The 25,631-nt window shown below is 39.4% G+C and overlaps 1 protein-coding gene across 3 annotated transcripts in view; it reads left to right on the top strand.

Annotated features, from left to right (window-relative positions):
• Nucleotides 1-25,631, top strand: part of KLHL29 (kelch like family member 29) — a 477,994-nt gene that overhangs the window by 100,361 nt on the left and 352,002 nt on the right. The window contains exon 3 of one of the 3 annotated variants that reach the window (XM_089477918.1): nt 16,828-16,898. The exons of the other annotated variants lie outside the window; for them this stretch is intronic. The gene's annotated coding sequence lies outside the window, so the exon portion shown is untranslated. The remainder of the gene's footprint in view (nt 1-16,827; nt 16,899-25,631) is intronic. 3 annotated transcript variants of the gene reach the window in all.

The following is a 25,631-nucleotide window of genomic DNA, read 5'->3' on the forward strand; positions in this document are numbered from 1 at the left end:
GAAGGAATATCAATAATCTAAGATACACAGATGACACCATAGTACTAGCAAAAAACCTCCTAGACCTGCAACAACTACTAAGAAAGATCAAGGAAGAAAATGCAAAAGGAGGCTTACTGTTGAACATAAAGAAAACAATGGCCATGGAGAATCTACACAAATTCAACCTAAACAACAAAGAAATAGAACTAGTAAATTAAAAGAACGGGACAAATAAAACATACAGAAGTGAACATTAAAATAGTTTTTTTTTCTTGTTCTTGTGCACCTTCAAGTTTTTTCTGACTTTTGGCAACCATAAGGCAACCCTATCATAGGTTCAAGTGGCAGTTCGAACTTTGGTCTCCAGAGTTGTGGTCCAAAGTTCAAACCAATATACCATGATGGCTCTCTAAAATAGAATTAAACCAGTAAAATAACAAAACATCACTCTTTAAAAGAAAAGAATACAATCAAAAAGATAAATGCAGAAAAAACAGTACATAATAAACACAGTCAAGAATACCAAAAAACAATAAAGCGGTAAAAATAAAACTACATACAGGCCCTTCAAATCCAGCACCACACAGCATTAATAGCCCAACCTCAATCCTTTGTAAAGGCCCAGCAGAACAAAAATGTTTTAACTTGCCACCAGAAGGACAGCAAAGACTTGGGCCATCCTAGCATCTCTAGGGAGGGAGTTCCAGAGCCTGGGAGCAGCCACCCAGAAGGCCTTCTCCCTTGTTCCTACCAAAGGAGCCTGAGAAGCTGGTGGAACAGAGAGGATGACCTCTCCAGATGTTCTTAAAACATTAGTGGGCTCATTCAGGTACCCTGGACATAAGCACCCATGGATTTTGGTATCCACAAGTGGTCCTGGAACTAAACCCACTGTATTTTGAAATATTAAAAAAAAAATCCCATGCACTATGTTTGACACAAATGGTTCTCCGCCACTTCCAAGAGTGAGTTAGCAGAAAATATGTACTGTTGATTCATGTTATAGGTTGTCTTTCCTTTGCAGCCTTTTATTAGTGCTTTGTGTGTTCTGCTGTCTTGCAGTGGTATTATTGCCTTACTGTTCCAGCTCATGAATGTTCTTCCACTCTTTTTTGTTTTGCACATAAGAAAATCTTGAATCTGATATTTAAATTTGTTGGTAAGACTTTGAAAGCAGAGGCAGACTGTTTCTGTGAGTGTGTAATCATCTAGTGAGTTGGAGTTTCATCTTTATGTAGAGTCTGTAGATGCTATTATGCTACACATAATGCTGTCTTACAAAATACATTCTCGTAGGAGGAAACCTTTTTATGAACTCTCAGGAATCAGATTTGTGCTGTTAATCCTTCATAGACAAAGGCTGCATCTGCACTGTAGAAATAATCTGGGTTAACACCACTTTAACTACCATGGCTCAGTGCTATGGAATTCGGGGAATTGGAGTTTATGGCACTAAAGCAGGTTTCCATAGCATTGCACCATGGCAGTTAAAGCGGTATCAAACCAGATTATTTATGCAGTGCAGATGCAGTCTAAGAGTGTTTATTCAACAACGTAAACTGCAACTGCACCGCAGAAATGATCAAGTTTGACAACACTTCAACCACCATTGCTCAGTGCTATTGAATCCTGGGAATTGTAATTTTGTGAGATGTTTAGCCTTTGTCAGAGAGCTCTGTTGCCACAACTACATTTCCCAGAATTCTATATCATTGAGTCATGGCATTAAAGTGGTTTCAAACTGGATTATTTCTGCCGTGTGGGTTATTTTTTTAAATACTAAAACAATAAACGGTTGGATCAAGGCTTGATCATGTCTGCTGGACTAAATGCCAGTTTTCAGTACTGGATATGAAATCTGTGAGAAACAACCTCTCTCTGCATCATACAAAGCTGAAGAAGCTGGCCCTCCAGATGATGTGAGATTCCCATTTCCACCAGTTCCAGCAAGTCTAGACAGTAGTGAAGCATGATAGTTCAGTAACAGCTGCAGACCCAAAAGTTCCCCACTCCACCATAGATCCTGAAACTAAAATGAGGGGCCATTCACATTACCTTTTACACCGGTTTTGAAATCGAATCTTCCACGTGAAGTTCATATTGGGCCCGATTCTGTCACAATCCATGTCGAGGTTTGCACAAGGAAATGCCCCTTACCCCGGGGTATCCAGAATCGGGCTAAAAACCGTCTTTTCTCAAAAGACCCGGGCTCCGCTAAATATGAACTTGCCCTCGATCATGATCGGGGCAAATTCAGAGAGGGATTAAGGTCAGAGGGCGGGCAGAGGTCAAAGCATTCCCTCCCCTCATCCAAGGGGAGGGGGAGGAGGAAAGAGCCAAAAGAAAAAGGGGGATCTGGATGCAAAGGGTGAAGAGGATAAAAGGAGAAATCAGGGTGACGAGGGCTGCAAAGGGCAGTCAGAGGGAGGTGGGGGGGGGGAGTGGAAAAAGTGATGGAGGAGGAGGAGGAGGAGGAAGAGGAGGAGGAAGGAGCCGTGGGAAGAAGGGAGCCAGGAGGGCATCCTATAATGGAGCAGGAGAGGAGGATGAAGGAGTCAGGGCAGAGGGTGGTGAGGGTCAGAAGGAAGGAGGAGGAGGATTGCCCAGGGAAATAGGGCTGTGGTGCCAAGCTGGGGGATGTAGGGAAATGGATGCAGCAGAAGCAGCCTCTTTTGACAATTTATGCGCATGATTTTTTGGGTGCTTGCTTTCCTCTTGCTCCTGGAACTTAAGAGCCATTATTATTATTATTATTATTATTATTATTATTATTATTAGTGTTCTATGTGGATGCTACAGTCAAAATGCCTGCGCTGCATTTCCCTTTTATTCCCAATTGATTCCAAGGGGCAGTTGGAACTGACAGGTCACTCTCTCTCAGCCTCAGTGGAAGGCAATGGCAAAGCTCCTCTAGCAGGAGGAAAAGGGTCAGGTCAGGTCAGATCAAAGGCAGGGCATGAACGGAGCTCCCATCAGGCACCTCCCCCCCCCCTTTTTTTTATTTTTTAAAATTACTTTTGACAAAATATGCACATGTGTGTTTTTTTCTTGAGGCAGATATATATAGATGCATAGAACATGGCTAGCTGCTATTTGCTGGCTTCCAGCAAAGGGGAAATGTTGCAAAAGGCAAGACTTTTTTTCCTTTGTGAATCAATCCTACAATTCTAATGTTACATTTGTTGCTCTTGTAAATTAGGCAACTGGCAAAACGATACATGCTTTTGCTACTGTCTCTTCAGGGCTAACCCTGAATTGCTTTTAAAAGCAAAAATGAATGCAAGGCAATCACATCCTTTTCTGGCATTTCCGAGGTGAGGAATTTATTATTATTATTATTATTATTATTATTATTATTATTACATGTGCAAGAGGCATTCTGGGGTGGCAAGGAGTGGGGGATACAGGATGCATTAACTTGCATTTTGAGGTTGAAAATGGGGCCAGGGGCAGATCATAACCTGCATTGACCCAAATGCCTACAACACACACACACACACACACACACAAGGTTTATTTGACAAAATGTGCGCACTATGGGGAATTTTGTGCATGGCTCTTTAAAAAAAGGAGGGGGGAGGACACTTCCGATGCCCCTGCAAACGTCACCTATGATGATTGCTTGATTGACAGCAGGTGCCCTCAAGTTAAACCCGATAAGGCATTCAGGTTAAAATTCCCCTCAATCGTAGTGAGCACTCGGTAACGGATCTACCCAGTTCCATCCACGTTAACTGGGCCAGTGGGAATGGGGCCCTAGGGTGAAATGAGAATGGGCCCGTACAGGCAGGCCAAATTAAAGCTGCTTTGGGTCACTTTGGAGGTATGCTGTTTAAATGATGCATGCGTCCTAAGAGGCCAGAAGCTGCGCCAAAGCTGCACTCCAGTCCTAAAGACTGCATGTGTTATTTAAACAGCATACCTCCAAAGTGACCTAAAGCAGCTTTATTTTGGCCTGTCTGTACAGGTCCAATGACTGCCTCTTTTTTATTATTTTATATTAGCTCCTTAATATCAGTCATCCAAATTAATATGAAACGCAACATCTTGTGGCACAGACTTTATTAAAGCTAAGCTTTCATGGATTGGAGCCTATTTCATTGGATGCATGAAGTGTGATCCTCTAGCTTTTCATATTAAAGAGGGTCATAGTTCTCTGTGTCTTCATAAAATGGGGAATTTTCATGTATATGACTGTTTTTTTTTAATAAGAGTTGTAACACAACTATTTATTCCTTTTGGTATTGCTTTTTTAAATATTGCATTAGCTGCTGTCACTGAATAGACTAGAGGAAATACTCTGGTGCAAATAGAGGTATGGTAAATGCACTCAGATATCATAGGTAGTATGCCAACACTTACATTAAAGATACCTGTTTGCTAATGTCTTCTTTGTTTTCCATCCATGGCACTCATGGTTGGATGTGCATCCTGGCAATGCACCAGACTATTAAAAGTAAGAGGTTTCTGCATCTCTCTGTCCTGCCTATTCCACCCGCTTATTGAAAGGGTTGTTGCTGTTTGTTATTGTTGTTGTGTGCTTTCAAGTTGTTTCCAATTTATGGTGACCTCATCATAGGGTTTTCTTGGCAAGGTTTGTTCAGAGGTGGTTTGCCATTGTTGCTGTCTGAGGCTGAGAGAGTGTTACTTCCCAGGGTCACTCAGTGGATTTCTGTGCTAGAGCGGGGATTCAAACTCTGATCTCCATAGTTGTAGTCTCAAACAACAGAACTGTGCTAGCTCTCCACTGAAGGGTATAGTCCATTTCTTTGACCAAGAATAGGTTAGGAATGCCAAAACTGTGATGGGATATATGCTCATGTAGTCAAGGAGAAAACGTGTGTGTGTGTGTGTGTGTGTGTGTGTGTGTGTGTGTGTGTGTGTGTTATCAGATGATAAACTCTGTTTTTATTTATTTCAATGAAGTTTGCATTTTTTCACAAGTAGTTTTTATACATTTTTTTTATAAATACACAGTATGGAAGAGCACAACTACTGGTGGCTTGTAGTGAAACACGTAGCTTTGGAAAGATTGTTTGTGTCATTGTGATCAATCAGCATGCCCTATCCTGCTTGTTCTCTGGGTATGTGTGTATTTGCCTAGCCTCACAAAGCGAAATGGCACTTGTTTTTCACAGAATCAAGAGGTCTTCCACAAAGTATATTGAAAATTCTTGAGGTGCAGTCTTGTCATGACAAGACAGCTAATCATGATTAAAAATTATTGTCAAGAACAAGGTTTCTTCATACCTCTGGCAGAGAAGACTATTATGATGGGGATATCAGAGGTGAGCCGAAGCTTTCCACTTTCTATAACAGAAAGGTGCAATATTTCACCAGGGTATATTGTGCCCTTTGATGATATTTCTGGTTGCTGAACCTGTGGCAGGCCCTGGCAAACTTGGCCTGTGTTCAGAGAAAAGAGAGACTTTCGTACATAGGGTTTGGAGGTTCTTTTGCGTATGTTGAATTTTTACTTAGCTATAGCAGTGAACAAGGTAGGTATGTGTGGGGGTCATTGACTTTCAAATTAGGATCTGGAGGAGCAAGAGTTAACTAGAATAATATGTTTTTAATGTTTTCGAGCAAAGGAAATGGGAAGCTGTGATGCCTCTATTCTTCTCACATAAAACATCAGAAAAATATCCCTCTCCTCTTTCCTGCTGTTTAAGCTTGGCATCTTCTTATTATCAGGCAGACACATGTGTGCGTGTGTAAATAAATAAAAGTTTAAATTGCAGGCTAATACATATGCAGTACATCTTTGTGTCTGGTTAAGAAAGACACTGTAGTTGTGTGTGGTGAATTGTCCTGACAGTCAGCTGTCAGAAGACTTATAGCCAAGATGTAGCTGTATACCTGTTATGGTGGAAATGAATAATCTTACAGGAGAAGTTCCATTTCCAAGAACTATTTGTACATTCTGCCTCTACTCCGCATAATAGGATTACATATTTCTTATCACAGCCGCAAACTGGATGCATGCCAACTGTATGTAGGAATGTGACTTGAGGCAATTTCGTTCTGTCTCTCTCCTCGCCTCTTCCACTATTTCTACCTAATCTTAGTAAAGGGGGCGAAAAAATAGCCAGCACATGTGACTGTGTATTTAGAACTTATCACTTAAAATGTCAATATGGATTGGTATACATAAGGAAAACCACTCAGCCTGCTGGAAGCTCACATTTTAGATAAAGACAGTGTACTAGGTAAGGCAGAAAGCCCTAACAGTGGAGAGCTATGAATATTTAAATTCAGAATTTAAGGACAGGGTTGTGATTTTAGGGTAATGTTGTGATGTGGGGGCAAATAAGCATTATTGCTGAAGGCATTTTAAACTTTCATAGTAAGTAAAGTGCTGCATTTTGCAGAAAATATGGAAAATACTGCATTGTCTGCTGCTCCACAGTTATTGCTATTTGCCCCATTCCTCCCACCCTCATCATTGTTTTTTGTTTTCAATCATGATTCCCATGTGATGTTCAATTCTCTTCTGCCAGGTCTCAGTCAGACTACGTGACAGCCCAAATTCAGTAAACAGTATCTAAACCTTAATGACTGTATGTGTGTATTTAATTGGCATTTTGTTTTAGAACAAGGTGAATGTTATCAGAACCAGATGGCATGATGGTTTGAGCATTGGATTAGGATACTGGGAGACCAGGATTTGAATCCCAGATTGACTATGGAAACCCATGGGTGACCTTGGGCAGATCGCATTCTCTCAATCTCAGAGGATGGCAATGGCAAACCCCCTCTGAAAAAACTTGCCAACACCCCTGTGATAGGTTGCGATAAGTTGGAAATGACATGAAGGCAAACCGCAACAACAACAAATACTGTACTATGTTGGAAAGCAGCTTGAAGATAGTTTGAGGTTTCTCCCTCCTGTCTCAAGTGCAAATTCATTACTTAAACAACAACAACAACCCTATATGCTACTAGATATTAGGCCCAACATCAATAATTAGCAAATGCATTAATTAAACAACAGCAATGAACAATCCCATAAGCTTCTAGATATTAGTAACAACATCAAGGATTAGCAGTTTGCCATGTAATTCACCACAGATAACTAACCATGCATATCTTCAATGTCTTCCTTAATCACAGAGAAATTAGTGTATGTATATGTGCCTTCAATTCACCTGTCGACTTATGGCAACCCCATTAATTTCATGGAATTTTCTTAAGCAATGAATACTTGCTTAAAGTGAAAATACCTTTGTGGTCTCTGAAAAACTGCAGTGTCTCAGTTTCACTGCTGTTTTTTTTCTTTTGCAAAAGAAAAAAAATAGTAAACATTTATTAAACAGCGCATTGATTATTCTCAGCTGTAAATATAAAACAAAAGTTATTATCTAGAGACAGGATTAACTCATATTTACATGATGGAGTAATATTCCTAATCAGGTCCATTAAGAAGCTAATCATTTGGGTGTTGCAGTTTGTCCTGCTACTTTTAGAGGAGGTTTAAAAATTAGACATTAAAAACTTAGTACCTTAACAATCAGGAAATGAACTACTAATGGACTTTTCTCATAGGATACAGGTTTCTGTTACTGATTTATTGCAGGTGCACTGTCTAAATGTATACCTTCAAATGAATAGGGATTATGAGCAGGCTGATCATCATTAATTCAGTGTCTGGATCACTGAGGAACAAGCCTGAATTCTCAGTCAATTAATCAAAAAGGGACAAAGTATTTTTAGTGGGCCCAGTGTGTATGTAGGGGAAGGGACAACCAGCAAGTCCTTGGTAACTGATGGGGCTTGGTTCTAGGACCCCCCACAGATAACAAAATCTGTGGATGTTCAAGTCCCATTTAATATACTACATCAGTGATGGCGAACCTATGGAACACATGCCAGAGGTGGCACTCAGAGCCCTCTCTGTGGGCACATGTGCCATCACCCCAGCACAGAGTTTGGCTAGATTTTGCTAGAGGCAGAGGCATGGGATTGGCATTGACAGTTGAGGGAAACTGATTATGACATCTGTGTGCTATTTCTAGGTCACTGTCCAATCTTCATAGGACTGACAGTCTTGATGTGGTCCTCTCAAGTCTCAGGGTGCTGTTGTTGGATGTTGCATTGATTTGGGGGAAGCTAGAGATTATTTGCAAACTGTTTTAAAAGAGTAAAACAACTAATGCTTATCATAGAAATAGGGCTTATTTGGTTGTCCTTTTATGTTTTAGTACCTTTTAAGAAGTAATTACCTTTTGAAACCCTCCCAGTCAATGCACCTCCCAGTTGCTCATAAGAAAAAAATAGCACAAATCAAGGAAACAAGTGGTTGATTTGACACCTTTTCATGCTGCAAGTCAGACTTCAATAACTAAAACTGATCTCATATAACTGAATTACAGAGTGCTTTGGACACTCATGTGGGGACTGTATTCAATAACGCATGGGATATGGGCAACTTTGCATATAGAGTGCCTTCCAGACTTGTCATTGCAGGCCTTCCAGGGGTCTGCTAGATCCCCATTAGGGCAAAATTTTAATAACCCACATACTATCTTAAAAAAGGCTGTGCTGGATTGCTACTCAAGGGGAAAAGTGGATGTGGAGAAATAAGAAGGCTTTGCCCTACCCAGTTCTGAACTCTTAGTTGTATTCACTGATTGTGCAGATGACAAACAATTTTGCTTCATGTTTTCCCGTTCTAATCCCAAGGAAGTGGTAGAAAGCCTGAATAAATCTGGTAGTATTTTTGAGATGGATGAGGGCAAAGACATTTGAAGTTTAATGCATGCAAAATAAGTGCTCTCCTTGAGAAAATAGCTGATCTGGATGGAAGTCTACACCTGACTCAGAAAGGAGTTGTGCCCCATCTAAAGAGTCAAGTATTCAGGGTATATCCCTGGACATGGTGCTTACAGAGCCATATGTGGCATTGTGGCCAGGAGTAAATTTTCTACCAGCTTCGGTTCTGAAATTAAAATTGGTGTAGAATTCAGTGGATAGAAATCTTATCTGATCTATGCATTTGGATCTATTTTGTGCCAGTTATATTGGCTCCCTGTTTTGTTCTGGTCCCACTTTAAGATGTTAATGGTCCAAAAAAAACCACTGCAGAAATAATCCAGTTTGAGACTGCTTTAACTGCCCTGGCTCAGTGCTAGAGAATCGTGGGAACTATAGTTTTGTGAGACATTTAGCCTTCTCTGTCAGAAAGCTCTAATGCCACAATAAACTACAATTCCCAGGATACACTAGCACTGAGCCAGGGCAGTTAAAGCAGTCTCAAACTGGATTATTTCTGTAGTGTGTTTTGGACCAATGTTAACTTTTAAAGAACTGTGGTTTGGGACTGGGTTATGTGAAGGCAATTTTCATTCATCTAGTTTTAATGTTTTTCAGTTCAAATAAGGTTCATGTCATATTCCTTGTTTTATTTATGTACATATTGTTCAACTGGTTTTTTTTTATTTTAAAAGGTATACAATTTGCTTTTCAGTGGTTTTGCTTTTTAAAAAGGAGGACATACATCAGTTAAACAAACAAAAAATATATACTTAAACATCAGCTGCAAGAAAATAAAGAATATGCTCCCTGAATCACTTTTTATGGTACAAAGGAGTTGATATCACTTAAGCCAAGACAAGAGTCTACCACACAGAAGCACACTAAACAAATGGAGATTTGTAATTTTCCCTGTCACAGCTCATAGCTTTTAAAGGTTATAAAATTCCACTCCAGTATTTGCTCTGAATTCTCTTTTCAGATGAAGTGGAAAAGAGGTATCCCAAGGAACAGTACACATAATCCCTTCTAACAGCAGAGAAAGAACCCAAGAAGAGATATGCCAAAAGTATTGACCCAAAGCATTGTAACACTCCTTGAAGTTCTTCTTTAGAAACACAAAAGTATTTTTTTTACTTTGCTCCTGAGACACAATTAGAGATATTTTTCCACTCTGTGCTGGAAAAAAAGGATCCCTGTTTACTCTTAATTTCCCATCTGAAAGACATCAACAAGTTAGTTTAGAAATCATCTGACTCAGTGTCGGTCTAAGGAGTGACGGTTACTTTATCCAGAAAATATGAAATGGCCAAGATCCAGCATGGCTAACGCCCAAGGTGAAAACAGCCTCACGGGGATGGATCTGTGTGTTGCCAATTAGGGAGAACTACTGGAGTGGAGTTGAGAAACCTGTGCTGAAGAACTAGAGAGTTCTGCTTTACTGAGCTGAGGGCTCTACAGTAATGACTGTATATTTCTATAGAAATGGTGGATCATTGAAGAAGATACACCATTCAAAATGGGAGAACATAATTAATGGGAGAAGATAATTAAAATGAAAAAAAGAGGAATGCAGACTTCATGTACAGCATTCCTGTTAGTATATTCTCCTGGAATCAAGAAAAAGATGTTGCACCTCCCTTGCCTAAAGTTACCTTTCTTCTGTTTGGTATTTTGGCTCCAAGTAGAGGTTTCCCCAAAGTAGCTGGTATTAGCTATAGTTGTTGCCTGCCTTCAAGTAGTTTCTAACTTATCACGACCCTAAGATGAACATATCATGAGGTTTTCTTGGTAAAGTTTGTTTAGAGGAGGTTGCCATTGCTATCCCCTGAAGCTGAGAGCATGTGACATGCCCAAAGTCAACCAGTGGACTTCCATGGCTGAGCTAGGAATCAAATACTGGTCTCCATGTGCTGGCCAAGTGCCGTAATAAATTCATTCATTCAATACTGATCTCCATAGATACAGACCAACGTTCAAATCACTACGCCATGCTGGGTCTTTCTATATAGCTATTATTATGGGTCTTTGTTGTGGCAATTTGAATCTATAAATATCATTTAATTTAAGTGAAACTGACAAATGAGACCAGTTCAGATGTTGAACTCAAACCTATCACTTATTTATTTAATTCATGTATATTCTATCTTTGTCCTGGCATGAGGCCCAAGGTGGCTCACATCAAGTTAAAAACAGAATACACCAAGACCTATTTGATACAAAATATTTTAAAAATTAATTAAACAGTTATGTTAAAAGCACTACATTGCAACAGCTGAAAACACATTAAAATGTACTCCCCAAAAAACCCTAGCACACCCCATTAAAAAGATCCTTCTGCCACAATAACTTAAAAGTAAAAGGTAAAATGCTTTTTGCCTGCTAGAGGAAAAAGTGTAGCTAGGGGACCAACTGAGCCTCCTGTGGCAGAAGTCCATGAGTTGGGAGCAGCTGCTGACAAGGTTGTCTCCATTGTCCTCACCAAACACACACCTGTGATAGTGGCAGGACAGAGAGAATGTTTTCCCTGAAGATCTTAAAAGCCAGACAGGCTCATGCAATGATATAATTGTCTTTCAAATAATCTGGATCCAAGCTGTAAAGGATTTTAAAGGTTATAAGCAGCACTCTGAATTGTGAAAAGAAACAGACTGGTTGCCAGTGAAGTTGTTGCACTATAGGAGTTATGTATTCCCTGTAACCAGCCCCCATCAGCAGTCTGGCTGCAGCATTTTGGACCCAGTGAAATATCTGAACAGTTTCCCAAAGCAGTACTTTGTATAATAATCCAAACAGGATGTAATCAAGATTTGTGTCACCTTCCCTCAGCAATGTATGCAGCATACACAATAGTTTTAGCTGCACACTCTTAGAAACTGTTGAAACCTGAGCATCCAGGTTTATATCTGAGTCCAGGAGCATGCTACAAATCTGAGATGAGAGGGGGAGTGTAACCCCATCCAGCACCAGCTGAATCCCTACTCCCTGATCTGTCTTCCCATTGACCAGGACCAGCTGTCTTGTCTGGATTAAGTTTCAATTTGCCCTCATCTAGTCCAGTCCTGACAACAGATATTGGTTTAGCACCAACAGTTTCCTTGGAGTTACGTAGATGGAAAGGAAAGATAGACTTGGGTGTCATCAGCATACTGGTAATACTGAACCCCAAAACGCCAGTTAACTCTCCCAGCAGTTTCACGTATATGCTAAAGAGCATGGAAGACAAAACTGAACTCTGAAGGGCTCCATGGACCAGTGAGTAGAGGACTGAACAGAAATCCCCCAGCATTATCTTCTGAAATTAGACTGTAATGAGCTAGTTTGTTCTCCATCTGTATCTCCTCTTGATTAACATTGATTAACCAGTTAGGCTTGCCAATTCAAATAACTTTTAATTTTTAAGATTAAAAAGATGCCCTGACTGAGTAATTGAACAGTAGTTATTTTAAATGGCTTGGAGCCTTAGTCATACTTGACAAGCATCAGTAGACTCCACACCTTCTTTCTCCACCCAACTTAGTTACAGCTAGGAATTTTTAAAAAATATGTGCTCCATGACACCATGCTCTAGGTTCCTTTGCCCTTTCAAGTGGGGTGGGGAAATTGGAAGCATATCCGCATAACATCATAGATATGCTCCTGGGAGCATACATAAAGCTACTAGTTTCAACGAGAGGCAGACATCATCTACATTTAACATCTATTTTAACTTCTTGTGCTTAAGTGTACTTCTCTGACTGGGAATTCAATTTCATTAAAATAAAATCATGTTTGAAAAATGACTCACATAAAGTTTCTAGAGGTCTCTAGGAGAAGAGTTTATTAATTGTCACAGACACACAAACACACACATACACTGTGTTACAAATGCTGTGTTAAAATAAGCATTCCCTCCTTTTCCTCACACAGGAGGTGAGGTTTTCTAAAATGCCTGTATGCTTTATCTGAAAGCAGAGGCCAAAGTCCATTTGCTATTCTCAGATAAAACTGAAGCATGGAATCCATGAGGTTTGTTGATTTATCACTCAGCAGTTGATTCAGTGGCTCTTACCTAGTTGGTACAAGCACCTGGATTTAGGCCAAAGTGTCCTCCTTCTGAAGAGCAACTGTTTTTCACATACAGTATTATATAATTTATGTCTCATCTGATTAATTGAATTTGAATTTCCTTAAATCTGATAGCAGCTCCCCTCTCAACACAAATAGTAGAGGAGAGGTGTGTACAAAAATATGAAGGAGAGGAGTCAGCCTCTTTGACTTAGGTCTGGTAATAGACCATTTGCCTTCTCTATCCTGGAAGGTGATATAAATGCCTGTATGCTTTATCTGAAAGCAGTGGCCAACATTCATTAGCCCACCCAGAAATAAAAAGGGAGAAGACATCAGCAGTCATCTGCTTTCCATGGTTTTCAATTTGTTCTGTTAATCAGGGAACATGGGCCTGTTACAGATTGCAAAAATAAAGCTGCTTCAGGTCTCTTTGGAGGTATGCTGTTTAAATGATGCATGCATCCAAAGAATCCGGAAGTTGCACCAAAGCTGCACTCCAGTGCTTAGGAATGGAGTGTGGCTTTGGCGCGACCTCCGGACTCTTAGGACCCATGCATCATTTAAATAGCATACCTCCAAAGAGACCCGAAGCAGCTTTATTTTGGCAGTCTGTAACAGGCCATGGTGACTGAAACCAATCCACCATGACTCAAACAGATTTTGATGTGAACTGTATCAGTTGCAGTCAAATGATATGGATTTCAGCTTATTAACGTACTGCTAGAGCTTGTTTTAGAACTTTCATCCACGAACTACCAGCACAAGCAGTAGATGACCTTTACTGAATACTTGAGAAGAGCCAAGCTTTGAAAACATTTATATAGCTAAAACATCAGAATCAACTCATAATATATTGTTCAGTTTCTACCCAAAAAGTGAACATTAACATTGTTCCAAAGAGATGCATTAAATGCATTAAAAATGATGTAAGACACTCTGATTTAAAAAATAGGTACATATTTTATGTATCTATGAAAGTCTGAGCCTCCATTTAGTGTCGTTATAGATGCCTTACTATTAGAAATCTTCTCACATGCCATGCAAAGGAATGGAATTTTTCATTGTCCAAAATGACAAGCAACTGTAATGCACAGAAGCAATAAATACAGGTTCTGCTAGCAATCAGATAACGCTCACTGTAATAAAATTGCTTATACCATTGTTTACATTTTTTAAAGCACTATTTTCTTAAAAGGATTTGCTTATTCTTTTTTCCCTTCCTTTTTGATGTTGACAGAAATATCAGTTGCTGGCTTAGCTACAGGTGTTTAAGTGAAATAATTTCTGAAGATGTCAATTTGTAATTGTTTTAAAATACCAGTATTCTAACAGATGGGTATTGGGTATGGTTTTGTGTGTGTGAGTGTGGTAATCTTGTTCTGATCTCTTCAGCTTTCAAAATCCTCCACAATGCATACCTTCCATACCTTCTGTACCTCACTTATTAACTTCTAGTATTCATGCACTCATAGTAGGTTTCTTGCATCCAATAAAAAAGAATATCCAGTAATGTTTGAAAACCTACACTTAACACATGCCTTGTTAGCAAGTGATATGAACCTGGAGATCTCACAAAGAAGCATTGAAAGCCCATTGAAATGCCCCAATTTATTTATTTTCTATTTTCTATTTTATTTTTTATTTTGTTTTATTTTCAGAAAAAAATATATCAGGATCCCAAATACAGCCATTCATCAAATCAATCACCTATTCATATCATATATATTTATGTATACAGATATACCTCTCTTGCCAAAGTAGATGTGTTCCCGGGCATTACTTCTTTAACAGAATATTTGGTGCCAGAGGCAAAAATAACATGGAAAAAAACAGGGACAGGTTGCTACAACACACAAGAAGAGAGCAGGTGAACATGTTTTAGCAAACAGTTTGTTCAAAACTAAAAACAAGCACATGTGAAATCAAACCACAAAGTCAGGGAAGCCTTGCATCCCCCCCCCCTTCCCAGCATCCTCCACTTTTCTTATGGTTTCTATTTTGGGGCCAGACATATAGAACTACAGTATTTTAATGTGCTGGGTGAAGCTGGTAGGCAGACTAATTTGCTTTTCTATGTTTTGCTGTTAATGCATGCTCAGTAAGGGATTCTGGACACAATTGCGGTTTACCTTACCTGTTGTAGTCAGCCACACACAGCTGCAGTGGGATCAGCTAGAGGAAAATCCCTTTGTTTCCCAACTCAAGCTTCATTGCATTGTTTACTGCACATATGCAGCTGCAACCTGACATTGAAAGTCTGTTTCTCCAGCCCACCTTCACCAACTTCCCAAATGCTGATGCTGTTTTTTAAAAAATAAATTCCAGCTAGACAGAGGACAAGGAAGAAAAGGGGGCTGGGTAAGACTTTGGGAAAAGGTGCTTTTTTTGTCAAAAGCTTTGGGCCTTTTCAGACTGGCCAAAATAAAGCTGCTTCTGGTCACTTTGCAGATATGCAGTTTAAATGATGCATGCATTCTAAAGGGCCAGAAGCCATGCCAAAGCCACGCACCAGTCCTAAGGACTGGACCACAGCTTTGGCACAGCTTCTGGCCTCTTAGGGCACAAGCATCATTTAAACAGCATACCTCCAATGTGACCCAAAGCAGCTTTATTTTGGCCAGTCTGTATGGGCCCATAGTTAAACAAAAGTCTGCTTGTACATTCGTCCATCAAAATTCATTATTGGTTATTCTATTTCTTTAAAACATTAATTTCATCTGCATCAAAAATCCAATCTTTAGCATTCAGTTCTTGAAAATACACTAAAACATTAGCAGAAACACCCAATTTCTTTACCTGGTCACTCTTATAAACTCCCTTGCTGGTTGTGTGTGTGTGATCATCACTACAGTATTTGTGTTTTGCAGCTATGTTTTAAATGCTCCATTCTATTCCAGATTCGTGAGAGGTTCAGGGGCAAACCAAGTTTTTCAGGCCTTGAAACACCAAAGCTTGATGCACCAGAGAGCACTCTGACAGACCAGGCTGAATACCTCTCCAGACTACAAATCCCAGGATTCTGTAGAATAGAGTCATGGCAGTTAAAGTGGTGTCAAATTGCTTTAATTCTGCAGTGTGGATGCAATCATAGCCATACAGAATTAAAGCACTTTGACACCACTTTAACTGCCATTACTTGTCTTATGGAATCCTGGGATTTTTATTTTGATGAGGTATTCAAACTGGTCTGTTAGAGAACTCTGGTGCTCACCAAACTACACATCCCAGAATTCTGTAAAGTCATGGCAGTTAAAATGGTGTCAAATAGTGCAGTATGGATGCACTTCTAGTATAGCTGTGGAAAACCTGGTCTTGCGCGTAACAGTTAAATGTATCTGCATATTAAAGATTTATGTTTATGTAGATCTGTAGCTTTTTACTGTGAAACCATGTCTCCTAATAAAAACAATTTGTAGAAGTAAAAATAGTTAATGAAAGGATCCATTTGATCCATTGAATGTTCTAGGTGGAAAACACTGAAGTTACAACTTGGTACAATTATAATTCAGTCTTTCTTGGCAGATGAATGTCGTTGTGTTGCACTACTTGCAGTGAAATTTATTTCTTATAATATGTGTGGTATGACAGAGTTATTATTACTTTGGGAAGTATAATTTTCAATTCCAGCACTTCTTCATTTTATTTTATTTTTTGTACATTCAGTTCCCTTTAGTTTAAAAATATGAGAATAAATACAAAAAATTATCATACCAATCTACTGCAGTGAGCAGCTATGAATCTTACTGAGTTTCATGGTGAGACCTTTGGTAACTTGTACATTTATCTGAATCTCAGGTGTATTTTTAGAATCATGAGTCACATACACATCTGCAGTGATGTTTGTGGTACAGGTATATGCATTAACTATGTCTGTAATGGAGTATAGTATATTACTCAACCAGGCCAAATAGAATTCAGCACTTGATCCTGTGGCTTAAGTTTCACCAGAATTTCCAGACTCTCTTGCAACCCTGCATGTACCTTTAACACTTATTTCAGAGGGCTGGGAAAATCTGTAGCAGTTTTTTTTTTTTGGTGTCACAGGAGGCTACAATGGAAGGAGAAATAAATTCTAATTCTGGTGACATTGGATACAGAAGTGAACCATTGGATAAGTAAGTACATCACTGTATTTTGGCCTTAAGTACTTGAGTATGGTTCAGTGTTTTGAAAAGCTGGATAAGACAACTACCTCAAGTAAAAGTCTTACATTTACAGGACAAGCTTGCCCATGAACTATAAGCTAGTCCATAATGTTCTCAGCTCTAGAGTTATTTTCGTCTGTGTCACTGTCTCTAAGAAGCATTGTCATTTCCAAAATCTATAGTATTTCTTTGAGCCTTGTACTCATAAAACAATCATTAAATTTCTAAGCCTCAGCAAATAGCTTATGGGAGGATGCCACCAAAGTCGTTTATTTAATTCATATCCCATCTTTAATTTATATCCCATCTCCTTATTCAGGATCTAAGGAAGCAAGATACAGTAGAAACAATATTCAAGGACTAGGCACAGCTGTCATATTAGTTTTAGCAGTCCAAATACACTCTTGGCCACTGCTGAAATATGGGCATCCAGGAGTATGCCCAAGCTACAAATCTGAAATGTTCAGTGGACGGGGGAAGAGCATAATCCCATCCAATACAGGCTGAATCCCTTTTCCCTGATCTGCCTTTCAACTGGCCATGAACACCTCTGTCTTTTCTGGATTAAGTTTCAACTTGTTTGCTCTCATCCAATCCATCGATCTGGAGAGAGAGAGAGAGAGAGAGACAGAGAGGTGGGATATAATGATAATGACGATGACGGCACTGGCTAGCACCTAAACAGCTTCTTTGGAGTTAGATGGAAAAGTGACATGGAGTTGGGTGTCAGCATACCAAAACTCTGAATGAAGTCTCCCAGTGTTTTGATTTAAATGTTAAACATCATGAGTGACAAAACTGAATCCTGCAGCACTCCACAGACCAATGGCCAGGAAATCAAACAGTAATCTCTGAGCATTATCTTTTGCTTTCACCCCTTTAAGAAGGAACCAGAAATCCTTGGAACTAGGAGGCCACTTCCAACCAGCCATTGTCTTTTCCAGATTACCCCATTCTATAGCCCCTTTTCCTTCCAGGGGCAGAATTGTGTTGGTGTGCTGCACTAGTAATTACAGTTGTCCCTCCATATTTGCTAGGGTTAGGGGAACAAGACCCCCATGAATATGGAAAAACCGCAAATAACAAAAACACTGTTTTTACCTGAGAGGACACCTCTCTAGGAATCTCTAGGTCCTCCAGTGCAACTCTGTGGTCAATGTCCAACATACACTGACCATAGAATGGCACTGGAGTAGCTACAAATGGTCTTTCAGTGCAACTTTTAGTTAAAGTTGACCACAGAGTTGCACTGGAGGACCTAGACAGTCCTAGAGAGAACATATTAATGAAATCCGTGAATAATCAAATCCGCAAATATCAAAGCCGCAAATATGGAAGGATGACTGTACACTTTTCCCACAGTCACACAACAGTGAGATGAGCTGGAAAACCAAACCTGCCTATTTCAAGCCAGCCTATGTCTCCAATGTCTTACTTGATGTCTTTTTACATCTTGCTGCTACCGTATGCACCAATACAGCTATTCCTGAAAGGTGCAGCAACAAGATTGTGGCCTCAGTTCTCTGTGGCTACTGAGCATGCTCTGTCAGCATTTGACTGTTTTTGCACCACCTTTCCTTGTGTGTACTCTTGTAAACATTAAGGTTTCAATAAGCCTACTGGTATCCTTTCTCTACTGCTTGGATAGTGCCATTTTGAATCCAGTAAGAATCTATACTTGGATTTCATATTGGTGCATATGATTGTTGTACATTTCCATTTCTTTAATAATGCCAGTATGACTGAGAAATAATGCCATTAGTTGACTGGGAACTGAAAAAAATATTCTGGATCAGTGGCTCATTGGGTAGCTAAGGATGTATCTTAAACCCTCACAAGGAGCAAAGTTCAATCGGCTTTCACTCCTAAGAGTATTAGATGTGCATAATACTTTTACTTCATAAGTAGACGTTTGATCTGTCACAGTAGCATACACTATAGTTGTAAATAGCACCAGGTGAAACATCAACAAGCATCTTAACAGAAGAATACTATCAAGGAGGAAAGCCCATCTTCAGTGCAGACTGCTAAACAAAGGTTTGTTTTGAGCTCTAAATGGTTTCAGGAATAGCATTTGTAAACTGCTCAGTTGGAGTAAATGAATGTCTGTTATAAATTGAAGGCCTTAGGTTCACATCTTTCTCAACTACAGGCCCCTTTATGTGAGAGCAAGGTGCCGTGGGAATGTTCCTGATCTCTGAATTTGGCATAACAGTGACCTTTCTTTCAAAGTTGCGGTGGGATCAAGCAAGATGAATTGTAAATCCCTCCATGCATTTTAGTCATACATTTTGTGCATGATAATAAAGACCCGCTGGAATGTTTTAATACCAGCTTTCCTGACCAGTTGGCTTTCCAGGATTGCCTTTAGACTGCAGTGACATGACAAGAGATGTCTAATGACCATTCCTAATTTTAAGTATTATCTGGCTGGTCATATTTCAGACTTCTCTTATCTGAAAAAGTGTGTTTATATATAGACATTTTGTGGTGGAAATGTGAGTGTCGAAATGGAGTGTGTGACTTCTCATGCAGCCTGTTTGTTCAAAACAACCAAGAGAAAAATATTATTTGATAGTACCCATTTTTTAAAAAAAAATAAAATGCATGTGATTCTCTCCAGGCTATTGTAATACTAGTGCTACCAAGAAAAGGAGACTGCTTTTACCCTTTTCATCTATGGTTTTCTGTAACATTACCTTTCATCTTGTGTTGGCTCCCTTAGCCTCCTTTCTGAATTTTCCAGCAAGTTTAAGTCTCTCTTAGATTTCATATATAGGATTTTCTCCCTGCTGCTACAGTGCACTAATATCACTCAAGTGAAACTGGCTAAGATCCTGATCTCTGGAGCACTGGCACAGAGTGCTTTAGAGATTAAGATTTAAGTGTATCATCCTCACCTGCTCCTGGAGCGCAGCAGTGTGACAAGAAAACACAATGGCCACAGCCAAAGGTTCTGGCCTGGAACCTTACTTTAGAGCCCCCAGAGCTTTTCATTGAACATGTTTTCATTTTGTGTCACCTTTTAAAGCTGGAGAGTGGGGAAATTTCCAAACAGGGAGGGGAGCTTTTCATGTTTTTGCTTTTGGTCATCTGGTCAAACAATAAGAACAACAATAGTGATATGCATTGCTTGTTTCTCTTGACTTTCCAAATCCATATGCACTATAGAAAGATTATTAGACTCTTTAAAGAGACCAGCTGCAAATAATACATGCATGGACAAAGTACATGAGAGGTAATCCAAGTGTCTTTGTCTGGCAGCCATTACTTATATGAACTCCAGTCCCAGAACAAACTGGATGTGTGCCCTCCATTCACCCACATCCTCTTAGAATGTTTCTTCTGTTCTTCACTTTATAATCAGCATGTTGACAGATGATCTGTTATATTTGTGTTTTTCCTCTGATTTTATTAAATTGCAGGATTCAACAATTATCTCTCTTGGTATTTATTGCAACACCCATCATCCCTAGCCAGCAACAGTGAAAAATGATGGGTATTATTGTCCAGTAGTGTCTGCAGGGCCACCAATTGTGTGCCAATATATTACTGAAAACTGAGTTAGGCTTGCGTGAAGGTCATTTTTTCCAGTTTGTCCTGGCAGCCTCCATGCCCCCTTAAAAGCTACTCCTGAGAGCTGAGGATGTTGAAGAGGGGGAAAAGAAGTTTGCAGAAACTGATGCCCCACTACCTTTGCACTCCTGATTCCTTTAGTTATGGAACCTGTTAATTCTCTTGGTTATTGAATTCCATCTCTTCCTCTTGGCTGGTTCCAAAGTGGCTCTTCCATTAACAGAAGGGAGCCAGCCAGCAGCAGCTGATGGCTCCTACGTCAAAGGGACAATGAACCCGCCTTGGTTGCAGTCTGAACTTTAAAGCGGCTGTTGGAAGTGATGAACCTATTTTGGAGATATAGGGTCTAGCACCTGCTTTAAAGTTCAATCTAAAACGGAAATTGGATTTACCACCCCACTGACATTGGAGCCACCAGCTGCTGCTGGGTCCAGCCCATTGTACAGAGATACATTGCTAGTGGGATGTAGATTAACAGGTGCAGCCTAACATCAAATAAAGGTCTCTGGGTCCAGTTTTGCTTAAAATCTGTTTCTAAGTCCCTTTGTTTTGCCTCAGCAATCCATCACACACTAGTCTGCAGGACAGACTGACATTACTTGGCAGGCATAAGTAGAGTTTAGAAAACAAAGAAGATTTTTCTCACATTTTAGACAATATATAAATATATGTGTCATCATCATCCTCTTAATATTATTCCTACTTGAGTAGGAAATCTTTTACTGTTGTCCGGATTGAATTAAACTCAACAATTTGCTTTGGATCAGTATTATCAGTAGTAATATTAGTGTAAACAATAATCAGCCAGAGAAGTCACAAAGAGAAGTCTTAAGAGCCACAGAAAACAAAGGATATGGAGTAGGGAGGAAAAAAGAGCTATGCTGCTGGAGATACGTTATAGAAGTCAAGAGTTGTGAAAATACAGTCCTGAATTGTGATGCTTGCTGCATATCCTCCACTGCCTGGGGCTAGCAGAGCAGCTTTCTGTACCAAACAATACAAAAGAATTCTCTTTCCTTTTCACGCTCAAAATAAATGTGATCTTGCCTTCAGCAGAGAACATTTTTCACTAACCAACATTTATCATCTAACATGCTAACCTATATACACAAATGATCATTACAAATATAATAGTCAATGATCATTTAAAACTGTCATTTAAAAATCCTTCCAGTGTTTATAAGGCAGGTAGAATTACAAAACTTGCAGGACAGGATTATGGGTGGAAAGGTTCAACGATCAATCCCAAAATGCGCAAGGAACAAAGGAAGATGGTTGAGCCTTTTTGGTCTTTTTCTTTATTAGAAAGCATCAGTGTTGAGTGGACAATTAGAAATGTATACAATCAATAGAAACCTTCAAGAAATCTTTGACATGTATTTTGATTTTGTTGCATATATAAGAATGTATAAATTCAAACAATACCTGAGTGGGAAATCTTTGCAGTATTAGGGTTGAATTAAACAGAACAATTTGCTTTCTGTCAGAATTAAGAGGAAAATGAACAATAGTGAACTGTTTGGAATCATTGTAAAGGCCACTAATCATTTTCTCAATTTCTTTGCTCTGTCATAAATATTTACTATGTCTTTCTGTATTCTGATTATTAAGCATCAGTTTTGTAGAGGTTGACTTTTATACTGAATATTTAAGTACTGACAAATTAATTCAAGATTTGTTGGAAAATATTCCCAAGGTGAAACAAAGATACATGCAAACTGATAACATTCTCTCTCACTCGTTCTCTATCTCCATGTGTGTGTGTGTGTGTGTGTGTGTGTATCTCCCATGTACCTGTTAAAGTATTTCAATACAAAGTAGCAATGGTGTGTCATATAAACTGACTTTTAATAAAGGGTTTTATGAATATGTTTTGTGAGTAGTCTTTTTTGTGTGGTTCTAATGTTGTTTTACTCTTCAAGTGCTGAGCTTTTTAGAGTTCTAGATATAACTGTATAACACAACGATTGGCCATTTGCAGAATTTACAAATAACAGTAATATCTGGGATATCTGCAGACTTCGTTACATAATGATGTTTTTTGTGCCTCTGTTTGAAACAGAAGGAAAGACTCAAGCCCTAAACAAACTTCAAATTAAATTGGAACTATTACTGTCATATATAATTTTATTGTATATAATTATCTCAGCAGACAGGGCATGCACTTGGATGGCAGATTAGGTCTGTATAGCTATTACCAGAAATCCTTTGATATTGCAGCAGCTCACATTAAGTTTGCAGTGTCTATTTGGATAAGGTTATCATTAATCAATAATATATCTTGGTATTTAAAAAAAAAGCCAAGGGAATATTAATCCCAGGTGGCCCTAAGATCCAAAAAAGAGAGGAGGAACAGAAGGGAGCTTGTGTACTGCAGATCTTACCTGTGTTTGCCAGATGTGTGGTTATGTTTGTCATCTCCCTGTTTTCTGAATAATTTCCAACAGGGAGTGGAATCTGCCATTTCATAATATTGGAAAATCTATGACTGCTTTAGTTAAATAAACTAGGGCAGTTTGTCTCTGTTTATTACATTTTTGAAAAAAGAGTTAGCTGGAGTAAACTGTGGTTTGGTGTGCTACAGGGTAATGTCTGTAATGGAGATAACGATGACGCATGATAACTTTTTCTGCCAGGTTTCCTTTGGAAGCATTTGTCTGCAAAATCTTGAGCGAGTAATATGCAGAATGCAGTATGGGAGTGAGGGTCCTTGGAGTTTCCATTGAATAGCTTGACCAAGACCCGGTCTGTCTGTTTGGGTTGCATGTCCAGTTGTGCAAACTCCCTAAATTTTCCATTTGTCTAGGGAGTGCTACAAAGCAAACTTCAATGGTTTTGTGATTTCCTTCCTAATTCATCAAGGAAACGGTCCTTGCTGTCTGGGGAACACTTGAGAATCTTACCTTTGAAGAAGTGCATTTTGGGTTAAAACATTCACATTGTGAGCCCTTGAAGGTCTCCTTCTCTAGAGTAGACTGCTCAGCTAGGAGGTCAGCCTGTGGGACTGACTGTTTGCCCGATGAAGTTAGAGTTGTTGTTTTTGAAGGGTGTTAGCCCAATTCAGACATCATTGAGCCAAACCATGGTGTTTTGTGACCGTAGGTTAGAACCTAGAGAATGATTTGAGAGTCTGAATGTAAAGCCAACAAGTTACACTTCAGAGGCTTTTGATTGCTTTCGTTTCCCATCTTAATAGCTTCAGTACTTCACTCTTCTTTCCACGATGCAGCATCAGCCTCTATAGGCAGAGTGATGGCCATGGCTAGCCATGGCAAACACTACACCAGAGCTTCCTTTAATCATGAATTAGCTGGATGTTTGAACTGACTTTGTGTCCATTTCACATGGTGGAGAGCCTGGATTTGCCACAAAGCAAAAGTTGGGAAGGTACACAACAGCAATAAATATACTTGACAGGGATCTACAGCCAACCCTGGCTGGGTGTATTTGTACATATAAGCTTTGTTTATTGCAATCGTTTCTTCTCATATTCATCCGCTACATTTTTAGATGTGCATCTCAGAACAATTTACAAAGCGACAGTAATGCTGACAAATCTACTTTTATGTTTATGTCACCGAGCTGAGTCCTCTCTCCCAAGAACTTCATCTAAAATAGCTTGAAATATTTGTTTGCAAACATTTTTAGTGTAAAACTGGTATGCACCTTAGTCTTCTCTCCCAAATGCCTTTTAAAACTTGTTTTGGCTTTTCATTGATACTGTTTCGTAGCCATCATTTGTCCCTCCCCTTCTGTTTCTTTGGTGATGTTATTATAGCAATCTTATTTTCTCATTGTGTGATCCTAGTCATTTAAGGTAGTACAGCAAAAGTATAGTAAAAACATCAAAGACATCATATATTTGGCTGTGGGAAAGTGACACTAAGGAAAAATGAGGGAGAATAATGCCTTCAGAGTAAGCCAATTCAGAAATATTATATTCTAAACAGGTTTTCAGACAGACCATGAATACGTTTTAAAAATTTATTTCATTTATATACCACCTTTCTCCCAAGGCAGGATTCAAAGCAACTCCCAAAGAAATTCAGTCTAAAAAAAATTAACATTTTTTTTAAAAAATTAAAATTAAACACACATTAAACACAAAATCATTTTATTATCATACACAAAGGGTTTTTTTAAAAAAAATAAAATAAAATACACACCCCAGTCAGAAGATCCCCTGGTTACCTATTAAAGGCCTGCTTAAAAAGCAGGGAGAGGGCCACTTAGCCTCCCATGAAAAGGAGTTCCAAAGGGTGAGAGCAGCCACCAAGAAGGCTCTCTCTCTCTCGTATCCTCACAAAGCAAAGCTGTTATGGTGGTGGGACCAAGAGAAAATCTTTCCCTGAATATCTTAGGACCCCTGTGGGTTGGTATGCGGAGATGGAGGCCTACAAAAAATCTGGACACAAGCCGTGTAGTGCTGCATAGTGCAGCACTTTGATGACCAGCACTTTGAATTGTGCCCAGAATGAACCAGTAACCAGTGACACTGTTTTAACAGGGGAGCTATATGCTCCCTTTAACTTAGTCACTTTAGTTGTCTTACCATTACCTTAAGCAGAAAAGAGAGAGAGGCAAATTCCAGTTTTCTGAAGGCAGATTTATTTGTGAACATTTCGAATAACTGTTTTTGGGGAATGTCTGGCATGTTTCAAGCAATTGCTATACAGATAGTTAAAATGCCTGCACAGTTGTATCTGGCTTTCTCCATCAACAGAAAAGGTGCCATTGGTGGAACAGATTTGCTTTCCTTGTTATGTGTCCCCAAATCTGTCCTGCATTACTGGGAATGTCTCCTAAGTGAGGATACAGATTGGGGAAAGGAAGTGGGGGTATTCTGTTCATACAATATTGCAGCAATGACAGTGGCTGCCTTTTCAGTTGCGCTTCTGGTGAGCTGCTTAGCTTACTGTGGGTGCGAGTGCTCTGCAACAAACAGGAGCTGCATGGGAAAGCAACTGCCAGTCATTTGCTGTGAGAGCTGAAAACCTATAGCAAAAGAGATCAGGCAAGGAACAAATTTGGGGGAAATTCAGAACCAGAACACTCTAGGAGCAGCCCAGAGTATTTTGGGAAATGTAGACCTGCCCTGAGAGAGTATGACTTGCCCAAGGTCCCCCA

This window comes from Sceloporus occidentalis, unplaced genomic scaffold (assembly GCF_023333645.1).
Source record: "Sceloporus occidentalis isolate IW3139 unplaced genomic scaffold, rSceOcc1.0.p SCAF_12, whole genome shotgun sequence".
Lineage (NCBI taxonomy): Eukaryota > Metazoa > Chordata > Lepidosauria > Squamata > Phrynosomatidae > Sceloporus > Sceloporus occidentalis.